At 33.1% G+C, this 26,234-nt stretch overlaps 1 protein-coding gene across 3 annotated transcripts in view; it reads right to left on the bottom strand.

Annotated features, from left to right (window-relative positions):
- Window positions 1-26,234, bottom strand: part of Atf3 (Activating transcription factor 3) — a 110,160-nt gene that overhangs the window by 35,895 nt on the left and 48,031 nt on the right. For 2 of the 3 annotated variants that reach the window (XM_074128074.1, XM_074128221.1), the window contains one exon: window positions 11,399-11,483. The gene's annotated coding sequence lies outside the window, so the exon portion shown is untranslated. Of the gene's footprint in view, window positions 1-11,398; window positions 11,484-22,289; window positions 22,495-26,234 lie in introns of those variants that run through there. The other variant, XM_074128138.1, reaches the window with a different exon arrangement.

Genomic DNA, 26,234 nt, shown 5'->3' with positions numbered 1-26,234 from the left:
GAAAACATTTATTCGGACACGTTTGGTTAGATAATTGCCAAATTTGCTGCTTCTAATGTTGTTTATCATTATCAAATTTTAAATTCGATCTCCTTGTTCAAGTGGTAATTACACTCCCCTAATAATGTTACATAAACATAAGAAGTAAAGTAAAATAATGACTATTTTTTTCAGGTGGACTTTACATCCAACTACCAAATTAGGTGTCAACGGAGGCGACTAGCAAACATACTTTACTGTAAATTTCTCATATTAACCATTAAAGTTATAGACCGGGGAATATAGCCTAGTACCGCAATACATCTTAGCTTTGCGGGTCTCGGCTATCGTGGCGTCTCTACTACATCAACTAAAAAGCTTAAGTTTAATTAGGCCATTTATGAAGCGATGGTATTCTTTCAATGATGTTTTATTATGTAACCATTTGTTTCACACTTGTTCATTTTAAGTTTCAATAAAATTTAATTAAGTAAACTGCGGTAGGTCGTATTAGTGTTCACATTTTTTTGTGCTGGCATGCACTGGAGCTGGATGAAGGAAAAAGAAACTTCTTCAGAATCCACAGAACAGAGATAAAAGGAGTATATTTAAACAAGATACGTAATATAAGAGAATATATAGAAGACGCGTGCCACGTACTTCCTCTTTGATAAGAAGTGATAACTGCAGCTGTGTTTCTTTTTTTACTAATAACAGTTTGCAATAGGCTGGAAAATTATTACTTATTATATTTTAAGATCAATTATTTTGAAAACATGGTTACAGGTTGGCAACGCTGGGCAATATCTTTTGATTTTATCCGTCATTGGACGGATGTTTATTGTATCCCAGAGTGGTATCACACTTTCATCCATCATCAGAGGTAGGTTAGTTAGTTGGTTGTGGAGATTTCAACTTCTGTTACGTTTCCGTCTCCTCGCACTGCACTAGTTGACTCAGTGAGGGAGGTTACATGGTGTGTAAAAAAGTAAAAGTAAAGTAATGGCCTATTTTTTCAGGCGGGTTTTACATCCAACTACAAAATTAGGTGTCGTGGACGAAGGCGACTAGCAAACATACTTTACTATAAATTTCTCATATTAACCATTAAAGGTATAGACTGGGAATATAGCCTAGTACTGCAATACATCTTAGCTTTGCGGGTCTAGCCTCTAACCGCTCGGCTACCGTGGCGACTAGCAAACATACTTTACTATAAATTTCTCATATTAACCATTAAAGGTATAGACTGGGAATATAGCCTAGTACCGCAATACATATTAGCTTTGCGGGTCTAGCCTCTAACCGCTCGGCTACCATGGAAAACTGACGGTTCAGCAGTGAATACCAGGCCATTGAGGGGGTTACACAATAACGAGCAATTTGGAAGGCTCAAGAAAATATCAACTTTAAAAAACGACCATCTTTTTTTTTGAGGAACGTCAAATCCTTATTTTTTCCACAATTTGGACAAATACATCGGAGAAAAAGAAAAGGGAAGAACCAGTCAAGAGAAATGATGGGATTTCTGAGAACCCAGGAGTGTTTGATTTTCCGGATACTAAGTGACCTGCTGGTTAGTTCACAGACCCCGGATGTCTGCTATGCTATGCACTCGAAAAGAAACGACAGGAGAGCCATCATTCAGCTCCAAAAATTCTGCACAATTACTACAAATTAAATTAAACAGAAAGTACATTTTAAAATTCATCTATATTTATTTAAAGTGAGCCAAAAAAAAAAAAAAACTCTGGGAACCACAAAACAAGCGTTTCCGGTGGAAATGAATAATAAAAAAAAAATAAAAAAAAAATTCAATGATTTCAAAACAAAATGCTGACACACATTTGATTGCCGATTTGACGTGTACATTAACCAAGATGGCGCCAGTTATTTATTTAAAATATATTTTCAACCAATAGCAAAGAAAGTATGGCTGTTTCATTGCATTGTATTACTTTTTTCAACAATTTCTACTCTCTGTACTTCCCCTTCATTACGAATGCGATTGTTTTTTTATGACCGTTACAACATATTACAGGCGGAGATAATAAAAACCAAGTAAGCTTGCAAACGGAAACGTTTCGAGTTATAAACTATTTTTTTTTATTGTTGGAAGCCAAATACCAAATATAAAATTTATAGGGTTTTTGAAATTTTTCTTTAGTTACGGTGGATACAAATACAAACAAATCTACAAACTACTTTTTCGAACTCAGCGGGGTACTACCACAACAAACAGATACTTCCGGCGAACACGTGAAATAGAAAATTTTGTAGCACTTCCTTTCTTTCTTCTTTTTCCTTTTAAAAAACTTTTATTTCCTCGTCAATACTCCAAAATCTGCATATCTGTACGATGCAAATACTACCTACCACTAACTTGAGGCAGACGAGAGTGTAAGTAAGTTCGATTCTTTCCACTGATTCTCTTAAGAATCAACTCTTTTTCACAGGTAATTCTTGCTACTTAAGCAATAAAAAAGTACCTATTTAATTGAATTCTCTCAAAATGATGCTATTTTTGTTTTTATCAAATAAAAGGGAGAGGAGGAAAAAAAATCGGGCAGAGACCGGATGCAAACGTCAGCAGCTTGAAGAAAGGAAGTGATGCAGCTTTTTTTTTTTAATTCAAAGATAGCATCTAAATCATTTTGAAGGAAGTTCAAAATCAGCTGTTGTGAGAAATGCGAGTAGACACAAGACATATATAAAGAAACTTAGCAATTTACGCGATTTCCGGTGGGAAAAGTGAGGAAAGTGGTAGTACTTCCAAACTCTACGATCCCAATACTAAGCACTACTAATACTAAGCAAAAAAATAAAAAACAAAAAGTCTGAACCAAAACTTCTCTTTAAAACCATGTGCAGAAGTTTCTAGGTTCAACAACTATTGCCGCATGTTAACTCTCAATTTACCTAAGCACATCTACGCGCAATAACTGAGCAAGAATTAATTTATGGCGCCAATAAAATGGGTTACACAATTAGTTAAATTAACCCGGTTCTCCAATTTAAATTAAGGGAAATACTCAACTATATGCATGGATGTTGGCAACTACAATTTTATATACACAGACTTTTATATACTCGTATATATGTATTTACGTACAGGTGAAAGGTAAGCTCTCATCAATGTGTACACACTATTTAGTAATACATACCGAGTTATATGTAAACACATTAAGTATATAGAACGTTTCTAAACAGACAAGACATCAATATGTTGTAATCACAGCATCTTCACCAGAGTGTGCCTGCATCTATACCACTAACCACATTATTTATTTTGAAAAAAAAAAGAAGATTTAATTTTTATTGGTTAACTTTAAAAAGTCAATGCCTTACAAATGGTGGATGCAGAATTTAGTTAGGGTGCGTGCATTCATGCGACTTTTCTTGACTGCAATCCAGGTAAAGAGTGTATTTGTGATGTCCATGTTATTACAAGTGCAAAGATGTTGATGTAGTGGTCGCGAACGTGGCTTTGTAACTCAGTGATCCCTAGTTCGAATCTTGTGTAAGACTACTTTTTATTTTGTCAGAAAAGAAGTGTTTATAGTAAAGTATGAGCTTCCGCCCGCCGTCCTCGACACCTAATTGGTAGTTGGATTTAAAGCAACGCCTGAAAAACTGGGCGATTACTTTACTGACTTAAAAACATCTGTAGGCGTAGATGGAAGCTAAAACTGAATCCTCCCTTCATAGGTTCCGGAATGTTTCTCATATTAACCATTAAAGGTATAGACTGGGAAAATAGCCTAGTACCGCAATACATCTCAGCTTTGCGGGTCTAGCCTCTAACCGCTCGGCTACCGTGGCGACTAGCAAACATACTTTACTATAAATTTCCCATATTAACCATTAAAGGTATAGACTGGGAATATATAGCCCAGTACCGCAATACATCTTAGCTTTGCGGGTCTAGCCTCTAACCGCTCGGCTACCGTGGCGACTAGCAAACATACTTTACTATAAATTTCCCATATTAACCATTAAAGGTATAGACTGGAAATATAGCCTAGTACCGCAATACATCTCAGCTTTGCGGGTCTCGCCTCTAACCGCTCGGCTACCGTGGCGACTAGCAAACATACTTTACTATAAATTTCTCATATTAACCATTAAAGGTATAGACTGGAAATATAGCCTAGTACCGCAATACATCTCAGCTTTGCGGGTCTCGCCTCTAACCGCTCGGCTACCGTGGCGACTAGCAAACATACTTTACTATAAATTTCCCATATTAACCATTAAAGGTATAGACTGGGAATATATAGCCTAGTACCGCAATACATCTTAGCTTTGCGGGTCTAGCCTCTAACCGCTCGGCTATCGTGGCGCCTCACTCAACATTTATTTTAATGAAAAAAAATTCAATAAAGGAATGTTGGTAAATAATTTAATTCATTTTAAAACCGGAAATGTGCACCTTTTTTTTATTTGCTTTTTTTTTTAATGAGTAATTGTTGGTATAACAAATAAGCATAATTATTTCCTGTGTTATCTTGTTTATTTTACAGGGAAGCTGTTTAAATTAAATACAAAGATTCTAGCCGACTGATAAGTTGGTTACATAGCGAGTCTGTCCGTCCATTCATTTAAACATTCAAAACTCTGTGAATAGATTCAATCTAAACTGAAAATGGATGGTTTTATTTAGGAGTATTTGTGATGATAATTTAAAATCAAATTCCACCTTGAAAATGAATAAAATTAAGTTTGCTTGGAGCTCCAGGCTTAAGACATTGCCCACCAGGGGATTCGATTGTAAATTAGGGATTGGAAGTTCCTTAACCGGAAGTAAGACTCTACCGAATGGATTACTTAATCTTTTTTTTGAGAATTTTCTAATAACTTAGTACACATATGGTATGTAAGTTAATTCCCAACTTTTATTAAAAATATTTTCCCAGGGAAACCCGAATAAGGGCACTTCCTGCCGAGAGGGGATTGGTAGATTTTCCTTTAAAATACCTTTTCAGTATAATTTAACGGCACTTACTCTTATTTATTATAAAGATGAGTTAATTGTGTGGCTAAAATTCAGAATTGAAAGATCATATCACAAACACTAAGCAAGGTTCTTACAATAGGTAAAATAACGTAATATTGACGTGTAAAAAAAAAAAAAGAGTAAATATTGTGGAGGCAGTGAATTTCTACATTAAGGTAAGAAAAAGCACATTCAAGGTAACTGCAGAGGCGCAAAACTCATTGTAAAAATCAAATAAAACAGGAAAAAAAAGAGAACACAATAATAAATTTCCTATTGATTCTGTGAGAACGAGATTTCTAAAGATTGGATGAAAAATTACTACGTAAAACCGGAAGAGTGTACCTTGTGACATATCGTATTTGTTTCAGTTTGATTGTTTTGTTTCAATTTGAAACACCACCTTCTCGTTGGTATCTCCATCAAAGAAAAGAAACTTTAAATAGGTGGGTTAATTCTATTTTGTATTTTTATTATTCAGTTTGTATGTCTGTCTTTATGCCTACATATTTCCTTTAATTGTAGGTGGAGTTTTTTGTTTTGTGTAAAAAAGTGAAGTAAAGTAATGCCTATTTTTCTAAGACAGGTTTTACGTCCAGCTACTAATTAGGTGTCGTGGACGGAGGCGACTAGCAAACATACTTTACTGCAAGGTTTCTCATATTAACCATTAAAGGTATAGACTGGGAATATAGCCTAGTACCGCAATACATCTTAGCTTTGCGGATCTAGCCTCTAACCGCTCGGCTACTGTGGCGCCTAGCAAACATACTTTACTACAAATTTCTCATATTAACCATTAAAGGTATAGACTGGGAATATAGCCTAGTACCGCAATACATCTTAGCTTTGCGGGTCTAGCCTCTAACCACTCGGCTGCCGTAGCGACTAGCTAACATGCTTTACTATAAATTTCTCATATTAACCAATAAAGGTATAAACTGGAAATATAGCCTAGTACCGCAATACATCTTAGCATTGCGGGTCTAGCCTCTAACTGCTCGGTTACCGTGGCGCCTAGCAAACATACTTTACTACAAATTTCTCATATTAACCATTAAAGGTATAGACTGGGAATATAGCCTAGTACCGCAATACATCTTAGCTTTGCGGGTCTAGCCTCTAACCGCTCGGCTGCCGTGGCGACTAGCTAACATACTTTACTATAAATTTCTCATATTAACCAATAAAGGTATAAACTGGGAATATAGCCTAGTACCGCAATACATCTTAGCATTGTGGGTCTAGCCTGTAACTGCTCGGCTACCGTGGCGCCCAGCAAACATACTTTACAATAAATTTTTTATATTAACCATTAAATATAAGAACCTAGAGACGTGGAATGTAAACCAGTATCACAATACATCTTAGCTTATCATTAATACTATTGGGGAAGGGGAAAGTTTATTTCGTATATCTGAAGTGTATTGAGATGGCCAAAGAAATTAGAAAAACATTGTTTCAAGAGGAAGAAGAATGAGAGGCTGTCCAAGGTACGAATGAAGGCGTGGGGAAAGCGATGATGACCAGTGAGGTATTTGAAACGGAGTCGAACTTCTTTTAAACGAATTAACATGTTAAATAAAAGGCCAATTATCTTTAATAATAATTCTGATAAGTAGATTAATAAATCTTCTGACGGACTTGCTTGGTGAAAACCTGATCTATATATTTGATCTGGGATGTTGCAAAAAAAAAAAAAAATTACAGTTGTAAAAGGGGGATTTGCCCTATGTTTTAAAGAAAAATTTGGGAATTTTATTTTTTAATGAAATAGAGAACAAAAATTGTCAAAGTTGTGTGTTTTTCAACGATACTCTTTTTCGTGCACTTTTTGACGATCAACCCTTATACAACTGTCTTACCGGACAGTTTTAATACGATATCTGCATCTGTGAACCTAACTAGCAGTGCAAGAATATTATAAATTCCAGCCTTAAAGACTGTGAATCCCTGTTGGTCCAGTGGGTAACCACAAACCTAATCTACATTTTTTTTGTTTTATTTTAAATAATCAACTTCATAATAGGAAATTTTATCTTGCGTCTAGTATTAAAAATGTTTTTCCCCCCAAACGGAAACCACTTCCGTTTGCCGGCATCCGTATTGTCCAGGACAGTGTATTTGAAGAATTATTGTAAATTGGAAAACAAAAATTATGTATATTTAAGCAATCCGGGTTATTAATGTAGAACATACATTTTTTTAAGGAAAAATATATTATATATTTTATTATTTATTAAAAATTGAACCACGCGGAATGCAGCGAGTGGGAGGACAGGACACCTTATCCTCAATACGTGTCTGGAATATTTAAATCTTTAACTATTTTTGTTTTATAAATATTTTAGGAAGAATTTAATTTATATACTCTCTTAATACTCAACTTAGTAAACCTAAATCTTAACCATTACATCTCCCCCAGAACTCTCTTAAAATAATTTTTTCTGGGATAAAATCTGGTGTGAACACTCACACGACTTATTTTTTAAATATTCTCAACTTCTAATATCACGAAGTTTTCTCATAACTCCGACCGTTTCAGTTATTCTTAATTCTTATCACTTTCTTAAGGGATTAAACTTAACCTCTCTCTCTCACACATTAAATGAAGTTTAAATGAAATCTTAGGATCCATTTTCTAGAAAATCCTAAAAAAGCTTGCAGTTGAGAGATCATTTATTCAAATTTAAATAAAGTTTTAAAATATAAGTAATTCTTAAAATGAAACTTGCGATGACGCCATTTATATTTCGTGGCATTTTACACGTTTCTTAAATCATATAGAAAAATCACGGCGTTTAACCAAATTGTAAACGAGTACGGAAAAATGACGTGGGCTCACTTTCCACACGCATAATACGTATATTGATATAGTTTTCCTTTACAACAGATTACCACAAATTATGTATTACGCAAATCTATTTAGAATTATTTGGCTTACAGCCTTTCTATAGAAATACACCCAGAATAGTATTTTAATTGATTCACTTAAACCTGTAAAGCTATTTTGAATTGTGGTACTGGGTTCGATACCCAGGTCTTAGGCCTTGGATTTTATTTAGTGTTAATAAAAGAAGTTTATAGTGAAGTGTGATAGGCGGTTAGAGGCTTGACCCGCAAAGCTAATATGTATTGCGGTACTAGGCTATATTCCCAATCTATACCTTTAATGTTTAATATGAAAAATTTTGCAGTAAAGTATGTTTGCCAGTCGCCACGGCAGCCGAGTGGTTAGAGGCTAGACCCGCAAAGCTAATATGTATTGCGGTACTAGGCTATATTCCCAGTCTATACCTTTAATGGTTAATATGAGAAATTTACAGTAAAGTATGTTTGTTAGTAGCCACGATAGCCGAGCGGTTAGAGGCTAGACCCGCAAAGCTAATATGTATTGCGGTACTAGGCTATATTCCCAGTCTATGCCTTTAATGGTTAATACGAGAAATTTATAGTAAAGTATGTTTGCTAGGCGCCTCCGTCCACGTCACCTAATTGTGGTTGTTGGAGGTAAAGCCCGCCTGAAAAAATAGGCAATTATTTTACTTTGCTCATTTAAACATATAATAACCTTTAAATCAATTATTTTATTATAGTTTGAGCTATTTTGTGGGTTAATTTAGTTTTAAATTCATTGCTATTTAAGTCTAATCGTTTACTTTTAATTATAATATTTAATAATTATTTATATTTTTGTTTTGACTGTTACAGATTTAACTAGGGGATAACATGTTTAACGAGGCGGTCAAAATTAACACATCTTTGAAAGTTGAAAGGCTGAAAACTGAGATGGTAGGTTGATATGTTCCCGAGCCCAATTAGGGATCTCATATGCAAAAAAAAGTGCACCCTAATATTTAATCTCTTTATCCAGAAAATCGCAAACTATAATTTCAATATAAGAATATTATTTGCCCAACAAAAAAAAAATAAAAAAATTCACCAGATAATATTTAGTCTTAACTTGTAGAACAATTTATCCAAAACTTATAAACACTATTATTTTGCTAAAAGGAAAGAAAAACAGTAAACGGTTTGTTATATACCCAGTGCCTTCAATATAATTTTCATGTTACAGGAATTTTACAAGCTAAAATATAGTAGGCGTATATTAAAATAAATACAAAATGTTTTCTTTTCTTTTTTTTTTTTAAAAGAAAAAAAATATTCTACCAGCTGATTGAAGAGGACACGATAAAAATTACAGATATCAAGTTAGCATAGTTGTATGATATCATATGTTTTGCGAAATAAAGTATGTACTTTTTCATTTCGTCCGCCTTTTTAAATGATTACTTTTATTATTTTTAATTACTAAAATCAATTAGCGATACAATAGTAGTAAAGGGATATTTATTGTAATTAGGTTTATTAACAAATCATACCTAGTTACGATTTTGGGGGGGTGGGCTATTTTATTACCTAGTTAATTTTCTTCGGAAAAAATATGACAAAACTAGTTTTTGTATTGTTTTACGATCCTTTCATTTGTAATAAAACTTTAAAGTCTTCTCAAATGTCAGGTGATTTTTCTTCTTCATGGAAATTAATTGAGTACTGTAACTTCTTTCTTAACAATTATCTTTTTTTTTATTATTACCATGTCGGTAGATCAAAAGAAATCCTTTATTTTAATGACCAGATTTTTTTTTTTAAACTAATAAATCTTTTAGCTACATTTAAAAGAGTGACGTTACGTCTCATAGTCTGACAAATTATTTACAATAAAGCCTCAAGACACAGATTCTTTATTTTTGTTTTCTAGAATTCTCACGAAGAGAATGTTTAATCTAGCCCCGATTTTCTCTTATACCGAGTTTTACTCGGGAAAAGCACATATTGTGGAAAAAAAGAAGTCAGAAGGAAAAAGAGTAATAGGGCAACATTAGCGCTCGACTTTAACCATCCGATAGGGAATGGATTAGCTTATTGGATTCCCACGCAGAGGACCCAGGTTCGAATCCATCTGCTGACCCTTGGATTTTCTTTTTCTGGGAGCTTCTTACGTTCCGGTGATGGACATTGTTTCCTTGTAACGAGAGAACACTGCCCAGAGGCCAGTAGTACCACTAAAAATAACTCCGGGCGCCAATTACCTCATATGTTGACGCGCCTTAAATCATATATGTATATATAATAGCCCTCCGATAGTAATCACAATGTATAGTAGCTATTTAATCCTTTGAATTAGTTAAAGGTCGCAGTATACAGGAATACAGTCAGTAAAGGATTGAACTTAAGATGCCCTATTAATATCCAGAGTCAACACTAAAGACCAGAGTCTTTAATGGGAATAGCCCAGACCCAGTATAGGTATCCCTTCCAAGAACATTGTCCGGATCGTTCTCAAGTCCTTTCGCTCCAGCTACCTAGTTTACGTGGAATGATTTCGGCAAGCTAACTCTAAGAGCTCAGGAATCGTAATAAATGTCATGCTAACCCTCTTTTGTGTCATTAAATACCGTTCATTTGGAAATGATGCTTAATAATTCCTATTAAAATATACCCCAGAATCATTTTTGATTAAAGAGCATGGAGAACGGTGACTCCTGAAACTAATGTCCTTTTTTTTTCAGGCGGGCTTTACTTCCAACTACCAAATTAGGTGTCATGGAAGGAGGCGACTAGCAAACACAATTAACTATAAATTTCTCACATTAACCATTAAGGGTATAATCTGGGAATATAGCCTAGTACCGCAATAAATCTTAGCTTTGCGGGTCTCGCCTCTAACCGCTCGGCTTCTTAAGGAAAGGAAAACTACTTATGTCAGAAGACGAAATCCTCCTACACAGATTTTTGTGGTCTCTAGCATCCTTAGAATTCCGGACAAGATCGTTCCGCCTTCAGAACAAATTCTTGGCTCGTCTTCCGAAAATGTACTTATTCTGAGGGCTAGGATCTCCTCTCGAAAGACGCTCACACAATATTTATTAATGAATTGGACATAAAAAAGCTGCAAACTTTTAGGTTAACGTATGATTTATACTTTTTATGCCCATTTTACTACCTCTTCATTTAACGTTTATTCTAATCATTGTTTACAACACATTAAATTGTCCATAACAGGTATATCTTGAACTTCGATTGAACAATTTATGTGACTGTTTCATTATCAGGTCTACTTTATATTTATAAATTACTATGAAAATGATATTTGTTATATAAAAAGCAAGTTTATTTTTATATTTATTTTTGGAGTTCATAGATTTTTCTTTTTATCCTATTTTCTTTAAAGACACCATTACTTTAAACTGTCTTATTTATTTATTTAAACTCTAACATTAAAGTTATTTCAAGACTAATTATCCTTCTAAATCTACATATTGACCTTTTTACCCGATTTTTTAGATCAACTTTAAAATAACCAATATAAGTAAATATTTTTGTTTAAAGATATAAATTATTCAGGTAAAGACTTACCATATGTTGTCTAAATTGGTTTAAGCCTATCCCAGTTTGAAGATCAGGCCTATGCTTGTCGTTAGCTTTGATATTTTGTCCCGATCTGCAACAAAAGAATTATTAAATTAATGTTAGGTTTAGATTAGTTGAATTTTATTGAGCTTCTTGTAAGTTTCCTTTTATTATTATTACTTTGTTTTTTTGAGGTCGAGAATTTCCAAACGCCATACACAGGACTTAATTTCTAAGAAAAAAAATTCCTTTTTTTTTTATTTTCGGGACCATAAACGAAATACATCCAGCGAATAGGAAGTGCACCATCTTTATCAACAATACATACTATATAATACCGGAATTCTGACCTTTTTCAAATTTATATAAAATATGGTTTATAAAAACCATATAAAAATATCCTACTGAACAATTAAAGCACCTAAACATTACAATCATCACTGCAGAAAATTAAATTTACAAATAGATTATTATAGAAAATAAATCACGGTTTTAAAAAGCTAACAAAAATATTATCTTACACAGCAGGGAATAATTCCATTATTCAAAGTAAAAAATTGCGCCATACAAGTTGTTACTTCCTTCAAATAGTAATACCACATATTCTAATTTTTTCCACTTTTAATAATCTGCGAAAATCTACAAACTTACCTATTTTCTAGGATCCATCTTCTCTTAAGATGATCAACTACCTGACCATCACGTAAATTAAAAACTTAAAAGAGATTAACTTTTCGTGATCAGATTCATTAAATGTGGAGACCATTATATTACATCTCATAGAATATACTAAAATTTAACTTCTTATATCTCCTGTCTTATTCCACGTAAAATCTTCATATTTCCCTCAATTATAGAGATAAGTAAAGCCTACATTTGAGCCAAATTACATAGTATACCGTTCGATAGAAAACGAGATATTACGACTCAAAAGTTTAGACCAAGTGAAACACTACTAAACTTTAACTTCTTATATCTCCTGTCCTATTCCACGTAAAATCTTCATATTTCCCTCAATTATAGAGATAAGTAAAGCCTACATTTGAGCCAAATTATTTAGTATTCCGTTCGATAGTAAACGAGATATTACGACTCAAAGTTTAGACCATGTGAAACACTACTAAAATTTAACTTCTTATGTCATGTCTCTTGTCCTATTCCACGTAAAATCATCATATTCACTGAATTATAGAGATATAAGTAAAGCCTACATTTGTACCAAATTATATAGTATTCCGTTCGACTGAAATCGAGATATTACGACTCAATGTTTAGAGCAATGTTTAGAGCATGTGAAACACTACTAAACATTAACTTTTTATATCTCCTGTCCCATTCCACGTAAAATCTCCATATTTCACTCAATTATAGAGATAGTTATTGTCTACATTTGAGTCAAATTACATAGTATTCCGTTGGATAGAAAACGAGATATTACGACTCAAAGTTTAGAGCATGTGAAACACTACTAAACATTAACTTTTTATATCTCCTGTCCCATTCCACGTAAAATCTCCATATTTCACTCAATTATAGAGATAGTTATTGTCTACATTTGCGCCAAATTACATAGTATTCCGTTCGATAGAAATCGTGATATTACGATTCAATGTTTAGAGCATGTGAAACACTACTAAACTTTAACTTTTTATATCTCCTGTCCTATTCCACGTAAAATCTTCATATTTCACTCAATTATAGAGATAGTTATTGTCTACATTTGCGCCAAATTACATAGTATTCCGTTCGATAGAAATCGTGATATTACGATTCAATGTTTAGAGCATTTGAAACACTACTAAACTTTAACTTTTTATATCTCCTGTCCTATTCCACGTAAAATCTTCATATTTCACTCAATTATAGAGATAGTTATTGTCTACATTTGAGTCAAATTACATAGTATTCCGTTGGATAGAAAACGAGATATTACGACTCAAAGTTTAGAGCATGTAAAACACTACTAAACTTTTAACTTCTTATATCTCCTGCCCTATTCCACGTAAAATCTTCATATTTCACTCAATTATAGAGATAGTTATTGTCTACATTTGCGCCAAATTACATAGTATTCCGTTCGATAGAAATCGTGATATTACGATTCAATGTTTAGAGCATGTGAAACACTACTAAACTTTAACTTTTTATATCTCCTGTCCTATTCCACGTAAAATCTTCATATTTCACTCAATTATAGAGATAGTTATTGTCTACATTTGAGTCAAATTACATAGTATTCCGTTGGATAGAAAACGAGATATTACGACTCAAAGTTTAGAGCATGTAAAACACTACTAAACTTTAACTTCTTATATCTCCTGCCCTATTCCACGTAAAATCTTCATATTTCACTCAATTATAGAGATAGTTATTGTTTACATTTGAGCCAAATTACATAGTATTCCGTTAGATAGAAATCGAGATATTACGACTCAATGTTTAGAGCATGTGAAACACTACTAAACATTAACTTGTTATGTCTCTTGTCCTATTCCACGTAAAATCTTCATATTCACTGAAATATAGAGATATAAGTAAAGCCTACATTTGTACCAAATTATATAGTATTCCGTTCGATAAAAATCGAGATATTACGACTCAATGTTTAGAGCATGTGAAACACTACTAAACTTTAACTTTTTATATCTCCTGTCCCATTCCACGTAAAATCTTCATATTTCACTCAATTATAGAGATAGTTATTGTCTACATTTGCGCCAAATTACATAGTATTCCGTTCGATAGAAATCGTGATATTACGATTCAATGCTTAGAGCATGTGAAACACTACTAAACTTTAACATTTTATATCTCCTGTCCCATTCCACGTAAAATCTTCATATTTCACTCAATTATAGAGATAGTTATGGTCTACATTTGCGCCAAATTACATAGTATTCCGTTCGATAGAAATCGTGATATTACGATTCAAAGTTTAGAGCATGTAAAACACTACTAAACTTTAACTTCTTATATCTCCTGCCCTATTCCACGTAAAATCTTCATATTTCACACAATTATAGAGATAGTTATTGTCTACATTTGAGCCAAATTACATAGTATTCCGTTAGATAGAAATCGAGATATTACGACTCAATGTTTAGAGCATGTGAAACACTACTAAACATTCACTTGTTATGTCTCTTGTCCTATTCCACGTAAAATCTTCATATTCACTGAAATATAGAGATATAAGTAAAGCCTACATTTGTACCAAATTATATAGTATTCCGTTCGATAAAAATCGAGATATTACGACTCAATGTTTAGAGCATGTGAAACACTACTAAACTTTAACTTTTTATATCTCCTGTCCCATTCCACGTAAAATCTTCATATTTCACTCAATTATAGAGATAGTTATTGTCTACATTTGCGCCAAATTACATAGTATTCCGTTCGATAGAAATCGTGATATTACGATTCAATGCTTAGAGCATGTGAAACACTACTAAACTTTAACTTTTTATATCTCCTGTCCTATTCCACGTAAAATCTTCATATTTCACTCAATTATAGAGATAGTTATAGTCTACATTTGAGCCAAATTACATAGTATTCCGTTGGATAGAAAACGAGATATTACGACTCAAAGTTTAGAGCATGTAAAACACTACTAAACTTTAACTTCTTATATCTCCTGCCCTATTCCACGTAAAATCTTCATATTTCACTCAATTATAGAGATAGTTATTGTCTACATTTGAGCCAAATTACATAGTATTCCGTTAGATAGAAAACGAGATATTACGACTCAAAGTTTAGAGCATGTAACTTCTTATATCTCCTGCCCTATTCCACGTACAATCATCATATTTCACTCAATTATAGAGATAAGTAAAGCCTAAATTTGTACCAAAATATATAGTATTCCGTTCGATAGAAAACGAGATATTACGACTCAATGTTTAGAGCATGTGAAACACTACTAAACTTTAACTTTTTATATCTCCTGTCCCATTCCACGTAAAATCTTCATATTCACTGAATTATAGAGATATAAGTAATGCCTACATTTGTACCAAATTATATAGTATTCCGTTCGACTGAAATCGAGATATTACGACTCAAAGTTTAGAGCATGTGAAACACTACTAAACTTTAACTTCTTATATCTCTTGTCCTATTCGACGTACAATCATCATATTTCACTCAATTATAGAGATAGTTATTGTCTACATTTGCGCCAAATTACATAGTATTCCGTTCGATAGAAATCGTGATATTACGATTCAATGTTTAGAGCATGTGAAACACTACTAAACTTTAACTTTTTATATCTCCTGCCCTATTCCACGTACAATCATCATATTTCACTCAATTATAGAGATAAGTAAAGCCTAAATTTGTACCAAAATATATAGTATTCCGTTCGATAGAAAACGAGATATTACGACTCAATGTTTAGAGCATGTGAAACACTACTAAACTTTAACTTTTTATATCTCCTGTCCCATTCCACGTAAAATCTTCATATTCACTGAATTATAGAGATATAAGTAATGCCTACATTTGTACCAAATTATATAGTATTCCGTTCGACTGAAATCGAGATATTACGACTCAAAGTTTAGAGCATGTGAAACACTACTAAACTTTAACTTCTTATATCTCTTGTCCTATTCGACGTACAATCATCATATTTCACTCAATTATAGAGATAGTTATTGTCTACATTTGCGCCAAATTACATAGTATTCCGTTCGATAGAAATCGTGATATTACGATTCAATGTTTAGAGCATGTGAAACACTACTAAACTTTAACTTTTTATATCTCCTGTCCTATTCCACGTAAAATCTTCGTATTTCACTCAATTATAGAGATAGTTATTGTCTACATTTGAGCCAAATTACATAGTATTCCGTTCGATAGAAATTGAGATATTACGACTCAAAGTTTAGAGCATGTGAAACACTACCAAACTTTAACTTCTTATGTCTCTTGTCCTATTCCACGTAAAATCTTCATATTCACTGAATTGTAGAGATATAAGTAAAGCCTACATTTGTACCAAATTATATAGTATTCCGTTCGACTGGAATCGAGATATTACGACTCAAAGTTTAGAGCATGTGAAACACTACTAAACTTTAACTTCTTATATCTCTTGTCCTATTCGACGTACAATCATCATATTTCACTCAATTATAGAGATAGTTATTGTCTACATTTGAGCCAAATTACATAGTATTCCGTTCGATAGAAAACGAGATATTACGACTCAAAGTTTAGAGCATGTGAAACACTACTAAAATTTAACTTCTTATATCTCCTGTCCTCTTCCACGTAAAATCTTCATATTTCACTCAATTATAGAGATAAGTAAAGCCTACATTTGAGCGAAATTACATAGTATTCCGTTCGATAGAAATTGAGATATTACGACTCAAATTTTAACAACTGAAATAAATAGTTGTGTACTTTTGTGTACTTATATAAAGTATTTAGTCTGCTTATTGCAGGTCTTACTCTTATGCTGTATAAACAGCGATGAATGATACAGTCTGAAAAAAAAATTGTGTTGCTGTCTAAGTGAAAACTGGCTTTTCATAATCAATGTCATTGAAATTTGATGTAATTTTAGTATAACAAAGGACCCGTTATTTTAAAGATTGCCTAAAAAAATTTATTTTTTTTAAATTCCAGTAACACTAGTAATAGTAAAAAACTAGTTTAATTCCCCTCGCGCAATAAAAGTTCTTTGTCTAATAAACTTCTTCTGCTCTCGATCACACACATCGATATCAACTGTATTTATTCCTCATCAATTAAAGTTAAATTAGTGATATCAGCTTAAAAATAGAATCATATAAATAGAACAATAAACATCTGGCCGTCCATTTTTAAATATTTCTGCTAAAACAGTTTTTTAATGTTTGTAATTTCTAATCAGTCAGTTAGTCAGTTCGTTACTTTGTTAAATAAACTGGATAAAAGAATAATTTAGTTAAATATTTTTTAAGAAGTGATAAATTTTGAGTTAATTCAAACAGTTCAAATTGAATCTTAGCTTTTTGTAGGTACTATCCTACTTTAAATTTTTTTTAACGTTATTTTAGAACATTTTTTTCAGAGGAATTTTCGGGATTACCAGAAGGGATGCAGTAATCACCCTATTAAATTGTCATTTTAGGTTATTGTACGGTACTAATACTTGGATAATATTTAATAAGTAATAAATTTCATAAGGCGCCACTATAGCCGAGCGGTTAGAGGCTAGACCCACAAAGCTAAGATGTATTGCGGTACTAGGCTATATTCCCAGTCTATACCTTTAATGGTTAATATGAGAAATTTACAGTAAAGTATGTTTGCTAGTCGCCACAATAGCCGAGCGGTTAGAGGCTAGACCCGCCAAGCTAAGATGTATTGCGGTACTAGGCTACATTCCCAGTCTATACCTTTAATGGTTAATATGAGAAATTTATAGTAAAGTATGTTTGCTAGTGGCTTCCGTCCACGACACCTAATTTGGTAGTTGGATGTAAAGCCTGCCTGAAAAAATAGACAATTACTTTACTATACCTCTTATGATATTTAATAGTATCACCCTTATACAACTGTCCTACTGGACAGTTTTAATTTCACCGGATGTGATATTTAAAAACTTTTTTTTCTTTTTTTTTGTGGGATGCTGGGAAGCGGTGATGTCTAAGTTGCTAGAAAAATCATGTCAGTGTTCACATTAGAATTTTCCTTTAGTATTTATTTTTAGAAGAGGATGATCCTAATGTATCCGGGAGAACTCAACTTTACGCAGTACTTACGACCTTGAAGATCTTTGTCTTTAATGAAAACAAAGGAAGATTTTTTTTTAAATATTGTACCTTTTGTTCCCATAATCAACGAGTAATGTTTAGGCAGATGTTCTGCATTTTTTTTTATTTTAACCAAACTAAATTCAAACTTAGGTTTTTAAATCAACATTTGAACAGTAATTATTACTGTAGTAAGAAGAACGTTTTTTTATTCATTTTTATTTTTAATATTTTTTGATCTTTAATTTTACTTCACTCATTTAGAATTAGAATAACTTCAAAAAAAAAAAAAAGTTACAAATATTACGACTAAAACATTGAGGCTTTGTGACTGATGTAGCTATGGACTAAAAAATTAAAAAACTAAGTATACAAAGTGGTGACATCTGCCTCAAAAAATAAAAAGAAAAAAAAAAGAAAAAAAAAAGACTAATGACCTACTCTAGTTCATATCGGTTTCAATGTGCGCTCGTTTGCACATGTGTTTGTAGTTTAATTTTGGCGGGAGTTGGGTGATAAAAACCAAATAAGTTTTTTTTCCTGGCGTGAAGCCCGATTAAGTTTTCTTATATATTACCGCTTTATTTTGTTCACAGTTTTACACAATGATATTGTAGCCTCGCTTAGAAGAGATGTTGAACAAATCTCATGGAAGTGAAAAAATGAGTAAAAAAATGGCAACTTCCGTTTGATAGAGCTCATAACTCGTTCCTCATCCTTAACCATTGACCAAATCCATTCACGCTATATTCGAGCGGTGATCTCTTAATCGAATTTTCTTAGAAAAACTCTGGCGTGATAACACCCTCAAGACTTTTTCTTATTGTGCAATTCCTGAAGTTCTAATCCATCGATTTTTCCTAAAACAAGGAATTTCCAAGTATGATTAACCCCATCTCGCATTATACCATTATGTTAAACTCCGTACATAACAATGATTCGATCTAGAGGTACGTGTACCTCTAAATATACCTCCAAATGCTCCAAACTAAATTTTCGTAAGAAGAAAAATAGTTTACAGAAAAATGAAAACATATGAGAGAATAATCATTCATTTTATTAAAGGAAGTCAAGTAAGGCAAATAAAATCACTTGCCTTCCTTAAAATAGACCGGAAAGAACGTATCATTAAAGACCATATTATATAGGAAACCTCAGATGAGCTACTATCGGTTCGAAATCATAGAGTTAAGTAAAGTAATGCCATTTTTCAGGCAGACTTTACGTCCAACTACCAAATTATGTGTCGCGGACGGAGGCGACTAGCAAACATACTTTACTATAAATTTCACATATTAACCATTAAAGGTACAGACTGGGAAATAGCCTAGTACCGCAATACATCTTAGCTTTGCGGGTCTAGCCTCTAACAGCTCGGCTATCGTGGCGACTAGCAAACACACCTTACTATAAATTTCTCATATTAATCATTAAATGCATAGACTGGGAATACAGCCTAGTACCGCAATACATCTTAGCTTTGCGGGTCTAATCTCTAACCGCTCGGCTACCGTAGCGACTAGCAAACATACTTTACTGTAAATTTCTCATATTAACCATTAAAGGTGTAGACTGGGAATATAGCCTAGTACCACAATACATCTTAGCTTTGCGGGTCTAACCTCTAACCGCTCAGCTACCGTGGCGAAACAATGCAGTATATTTAGGATAAAACTCACTTTTATTAATTCACTCTTTTCTAAGAGCATAGTTTAGCAAAAATCAGTTGCTACTACCAAGTAAATAATGAATAAGATTATTAATTATGAACACTCAGTCTCTTCCAGAAATATACTTAATTAGCCGAGGAAAATGCCTGCTTGTGAACAATAAATACATCTAGTTTACAGAAAATTGTATTCAAGAAAAATCCAACGCTACAAATATGTCTAATTAGCTTTTCTTTTTAGGAAAATTCAATTTTGAGGTGTGTCTAAAAAACGTCGTCGAAAACAGTTTTCATTTTATGCATAATTACACTTCTGTGCTTTTTATTTCTAAAGAAAAGAATCCCGGACTAAATTTAACCAAGAAAATTTGTCCGGAAACAATGAGAAAGGTTATGCATAAGCTTAAATTTTCGTCAAAATTTAAATTTAATGAATTTTCTAATTTTATTGTAAATATATTTGTAAGTGAGTTTTATCCGAAGTCTATGGTTTTGAATCAACAGCAGCTCATCTTAAATTTACAGTACTATATGGTCTTAGATGATCCAGTCTTTCCGGCCTATTTTAAGGAAGGCCAGTAATTTTACTTGTCTTAATTGACTTCCTTTAATAAAATGAATGATTACTCTCTTTAAATCTTTTCAGACGATCAAACTTATAGTTAATACTTTAGCAACACAAATCAAGGCAATTTAAATTTCATCATCGCTCGATAATGCTGATAAAGATTGCCGTAAATATTTCTCAGACTTCAGTTCACATTACAGTCAATAATCTAGGAAGTATTCCGGCTTACCTTTGCCTGGAGACACCCGGTTAAATTACTTTGGTAGCCCTCCACACCCAATCAAATTTTGTCTATATCCACTACAGTTTGGATTAGTAAAGTAATGGCTACTTTTTCAGGCTGACTTTACATCCAACTACCAAATAAGGTGTCGTGTACGGAGGCGACTAGCAAATATACTTTTTACTATAAATTTCTCATATTAACCAATAAAGGTATAGAATTGGGAATATAGCCTAGTACCGCAATACATTTTAGCTTTGCGGGTCTAGCCTCTAACCGCTCGGCTATCGTGGCGTCTAGCAAACATACTTTACTATAAATTTCTCATATTAACCAATAAAGGTATAGAATTGGGAATATAGCCTAGTACCGCAATACATTTTAGCTTTGCGGGTCTAGCCTATAACCGCTCGGCTATCGTGGCGTCTAGCAAACATACTTTACTATAAATTTCTCATATTAACCAATAAAGGTATAGAATTGGGAATATAGCCTAGTACCGCAATACATTTTAGCTTTGCGGGTCTAGCCTCTAACCGCTCGGCTATCGTGGCGTCTAGCAAACATACTTTACTATAAATTTCTCATATTAACCAATAAAGGTATAGAATTGGGAATATAGCCTAGTACCGCAATACATTTTAGCTTTGCGGGTCTAGCCTCTAACCGCTCGGCTACCGTGGCGCCTTTTTGAAATGTTTTATTTGATTTTTTTTTTTTGAAAAAGGTCTTTTACATGAGTAAATGTTTGTCTATTAAGTCAAGATTCAAATTTCAAAAAGTTTGGATTTAATACTTTAATTTCAGATTACCAAAGTAGATTCAATTTTTCAACAAAATCAGCCAGCTAAAGGTGGCATTTTTCTGATGAAAATATTTGTCTTTCTTTGAGGGGTATTTGTTTTTCTGGAAAAACACTAATACTGACTCGAATACTAAGTTTATTTGAAAAATTATGCCCAGGAAAATTCATTTAAGGGGATTTACAGGAGGAAACTGGGATAGCCTTCCCACTAAAGTGTCTTCCCAAGAGGAAGATGCCCTCTCACAAGCTGTATATAATATTATACAAAATTTAAATTGGTAATTCAGATTCTAAAACTGGAAAGAAAATCCGTTCATCAGATGTGCCTTTGAACAAAAGTTTTTTTGTTTTTTTCGCAAATGGTTCCATGACTTCTTTTAAACTTTATGACAAATACCATAAACATTTAAAAGATCTATAACTTTTGTTTAAACAAATTTTTTCAATAAATTTTGTTTACGCCGGAAAATTCTTTGAGCTCACTTCTAAAATTGCCGCTTCTATAAACTGTAAGGCACCATATAAACATCTGTATTATACAAAGTATTTATGAGTATTCAAATGGTTGGCCAAATTTCCTTCCTAGAAGGACACAGTTTCTTTAACAGGAAGTTTCTTTAATTTTTCTGGTTTTATTTGATCATGGACAAAACGGATGTTTATACCTATTACTCAGGGTTCGAAATTTCTTCACAGGGATGTTGATTAAATGAGGATCCGGGAAGCTGTGGTGGCTTCGTTCAGCTACACCACTTTTGTGCCGATGGATTCAATTATCATTTTTTGGTAATTTTAACTACGAAAATTGCTTAGAGATTAAGTCATGTGAATAGTTAAGTAGGATAGTTTTTAAATGATAAATTTACAATACCTTTATTAATTCACGGAGACCGGCTATAATGGTAGCTTTTTTCCACGTTTTTCCCCAAATGTGACACGATGAATTAAGGAAGCACAACACAATTTACAATAAAACACCAAGTAAAGCAAAACAACAATATAACTAATATCAAACATAACACTGGTAAACAACTAAATGGCAACTGAACACGAATAGATAGGCGCACGGCATATCTGTGTTGTAGCACGCCCGGTCTACCCCACTCTAGCCCGGCTACGCTCGTCTAAAAATAGTAAGTGATGTCAGATAGCGGCAAGCTGATTGGCTGTCGGTGACGTAAGCGCACATGTTCATTGGTTAGAGGGACGCTCCCACTTCATTCTTTCAAAAAAATAAAAATAAAAAATAACGAGTAAAGAGCAAAAAGTGGAGAAGCAATAATACATGGGAGTTTATCAAAAAATAAAAAAAATAAATGAAATTAAAAAAAAAAAAATTATTCTCCTAGATAACCTGCTCTTAAACAACCTACCCCACTAATATACCAGCTACGTATATTAAACGCGCGCACGCCTTAGCAAATTATACTTCTTACCCTAAATTCCGTTACGCAAAAAATAAAAAAAAAGCAATATAATTAAAAAATTCTTCCTCAATTATTTTGACCATCCTAATTAACACTATACCATTTCTTGACTTCTCAATCTCTCTCTGTCTCATTCAAACACACACACACACACAAACACACTGCAACAAACACACAAAAATCATCCCCTCTCGCAGTGCAGCCACCTGTTGATTGACTGTCGGCCGTCTTATCGCCCCACCATTTTTGCTTGATTTTCCCCATATGCTAATTCTCATCTTTTCACTTCGGATGGTTTTTTATTTATTTATTTTTATTTCAATTATTAGTAAGGAGGTAATAAAAAGAAATTAATTTTTTTAATACTTAGAGATTTTTTAGATTTTAAAAACGGCCTAACGATTTTTTTTCCCAATTTCCGTAAAATTATTTCATAAATGTATTTTTAAAACTTTTTTTTTGTTTTTCCGGAAAATTCAATTCCGGACTTAAGAGAGCTAAAACTCAAAATTTATTTATAGTGTGAACTACTTAAGTTTTATGCAATTCTAAGTAATTAATATTAACATTAAATACGTTTTATTTCCGAATTCAAAATAAACTTAAAAAAATTATTGGTTAAAACAATTTATTTATTTAATTTATTAAGTATTTAAGTAAAAAGTAAGAAAAGTAATTGCCTATTTTTTCAGGAGGGCTTTACATCCAACTACCAAATTAGGTGTCGTGGACGGAGGCGACTTTACTGCAAAATTTCTCATATTAACCATTAAAGGTATAAACTGGGAATATAGCCTAGTATCGCAATACATCTTAGCTTTGCAGGTCTGGCCTCCAACCACTCGGCTACCAAAGCGACTAGCAAACATATTTTACTATAAATTTCTCATATTAACCATTAAAGGTATACACTGGTAATATAGCCTAGTACCGCAATACATCTTAGCTTTGCGGGTCTAACCGCTAACCGCTGCCGCTACCGTGGCGTATTCATTTGTTGCCCAAAAGGTCGATGTTTCAACCGCCTTGAAGTGTTTTCTGGAAGTGAGAATTCGATAAAAAGTTTCAGATATAATAGAAGTAGGAGGAAACGAGTTGCTAAAATTTAGAGTTTGAAGGAAATTCCACAACCGGAAGTGAGATTTGACTGAATTAATTTTACATTTTTCTGGTACTTGCTCTGGAGTTTGGAAAACTGGAGAAGTTACAACCTTGAAAATAGTTTCAAGAGAAATTCGTGCGGATATTCGCTTCAGATTTGATCGAACAGACGGCAAACATACATACACACGCTTCTCTTAAAATCTAATTGGTCCATACCATTTATTCTAAATTGATGGAATGAATTAATTTCATTATTATGTCACAGAATTTTGCATCAATTTAAATGGTAATTACAATTTCAATTACTCTAGGATTGCAAGTTCAATTACAACTAGATTAACTACTTATATTGCGTCCTGTAATGTTTGCTGGTAACTATTGTAATTAGGCACTATGAATTGCATACTAATACTAGAAAGCAGTTTTTGCGTTTCTAGCCTTATTCAAACACACACATTCACAGTTTCTGTCATAATTAGGCCAAATCTTATTTCTCACAGTAAGAGTGTTTCTCTCGCCTGCAGCATCTCATACACTTTCTCTCACTGATTCCAAACCCAACTTGAAATCTCTTCTCATCTTCGTATTCCAGCTTCATTTTTTTCCCCCAAAGATTTGGGTTTAATGTTACCTAGAAATGAACTTTTTATTTTAGCTTAATCCTCGTAAAAAGAAAGTATAGGTACTGTGCATACTTTTTTCTATTTTGTCTTCACACAGGAAATATTAATTTTTAGGCCCCCTTGAGTGCGAAAAAGTAGTTTTTTTCAAACTGGTTTGTGGGTGCAAGAAGTAATATAAAATTAAAGTAATTGCATATTTTCTCGTGCAGAACTTAACGTCTAAGTAATTATTAGGTGTCGTGGGCGTGGAGGGGGAAGCTCATACATTACTATTAATAAAAAAAAAAAAGGTAAAGTAATACCTATTTTTTTCAGGCTGACTTTACTTCCAACTACCAAATTAGGTGTCGTGGACGGAGGCGACTAGCAAACATACTTTACTATAAATTTCTCATATTAACCATTAAAGGTACAGACTGGGAATATAGCCTAGTACCGCAATAAATCTTAGCTTTGCGGGTCTAGCCTCTAACCGCTTGGCTATCGTGGCGCCTACATTATTATTAATATTTTCATTTAATAAATAAAAAGTAACTAACTACTTGTTGGACTCGAACTGGGGATCTCCCACTCACTAGTCCGAACTTATAATCACTGCACTAAACCCTCCCTCCCTGCGTAGTAAAGTACACCAACCAAGCTTAAAGAAAGTACGTAGATACTGTTTACGATATACTGTCAAAAAAAAAAAATGATCAATCAAATCAGTGAAGCTGTTTATCGATTTTTGGCCAAAATTTTTTGTGTGAGATTCTAATTTTATTATAATTTACAGCGCCTTTCTTCTAGTTCCTGTCTCGCAACAGGAAGAGAAACTATATTTGCATAGAAGCCATAAAGATAAAAAATAAATAAATAAATAAATAAAAAATAAGAATCCGAACTAAGATAATAAAGATGATGTTACAATAAACATATACGAATGCTTATGGAGATTACTTTGTTGGTTTTACAATTACACTTTTTTATCTGGCCTGGATGCCATTTCAGGAGGGGGCGCCTGTTTGACACGCAACAAGACTAAACAGCCCAGACTGAATTTGATAAGACCTTTGCAATTTAGATAATGAAAACACTGTGATTAGTATAGTTGCAGTTGTACTTTGCTCTGGGCATGTTTTACACATCCGCCTTATTAGAGAAGAACTATGACGAGATGTGGTAATTTTCAACAACAAGTTTTACTCCGAAAAAATATCCATTTTGAGGTTCAATACCGGAAGATCAACACTATTCATCAATGGATAACTGAAACCATCTTTGGAACTCCTAAACATTTACCACCAGAATGAAGGCGTAGGTGAAATGAATGAACTTCGAAGTTGGCTGAATGGTGAAACGCCAATGCCAAAAAAAAAAAAGTATAGATAATGGAATAGTGCCACAATATATCATTTAGGATCTAGATGGCATTTGATTCGCCTTTACTAGCCGTTCCTTCCTCTCATCTAAATCAACACAACAAAAGGACAGCTTATAAGTCACTGATTCAAAACTTAATAGGTTAATTAATATTTAAACAGTATAATGAAGACGAAAGAAGAATAAAAGCAACCAATCATATATTCTTTTAATTAATTGTTCATAGTTTTCTTTTTGTTTTGTAGTTCTTATTGATTTATAAGTTCATGTGTCGTAATCATTATGACGTTTAACTAACGT

This window comes from Rhodnius prolixus, unplaced genomic scaffold (genome assembly GCF_049639745.1).
Source record: "Rhodnius prolixus isolate KJV_2025 unplaced genomic scaffold, Rpr scaffold_1, whole genome shotgun sequence".
Taxonomy (NCBI): Eukaryota; Metazoa; Arthropoda; class Insecta; order Hemiptera; family Reduviidae; genus Rhodnius; species Rhodnius prolixus.
The sequence above is the reverse complement of the archived record's forward strand: the minus strand, read 5'-3'. Positions and strand labels throughout refer to the sequence as shown.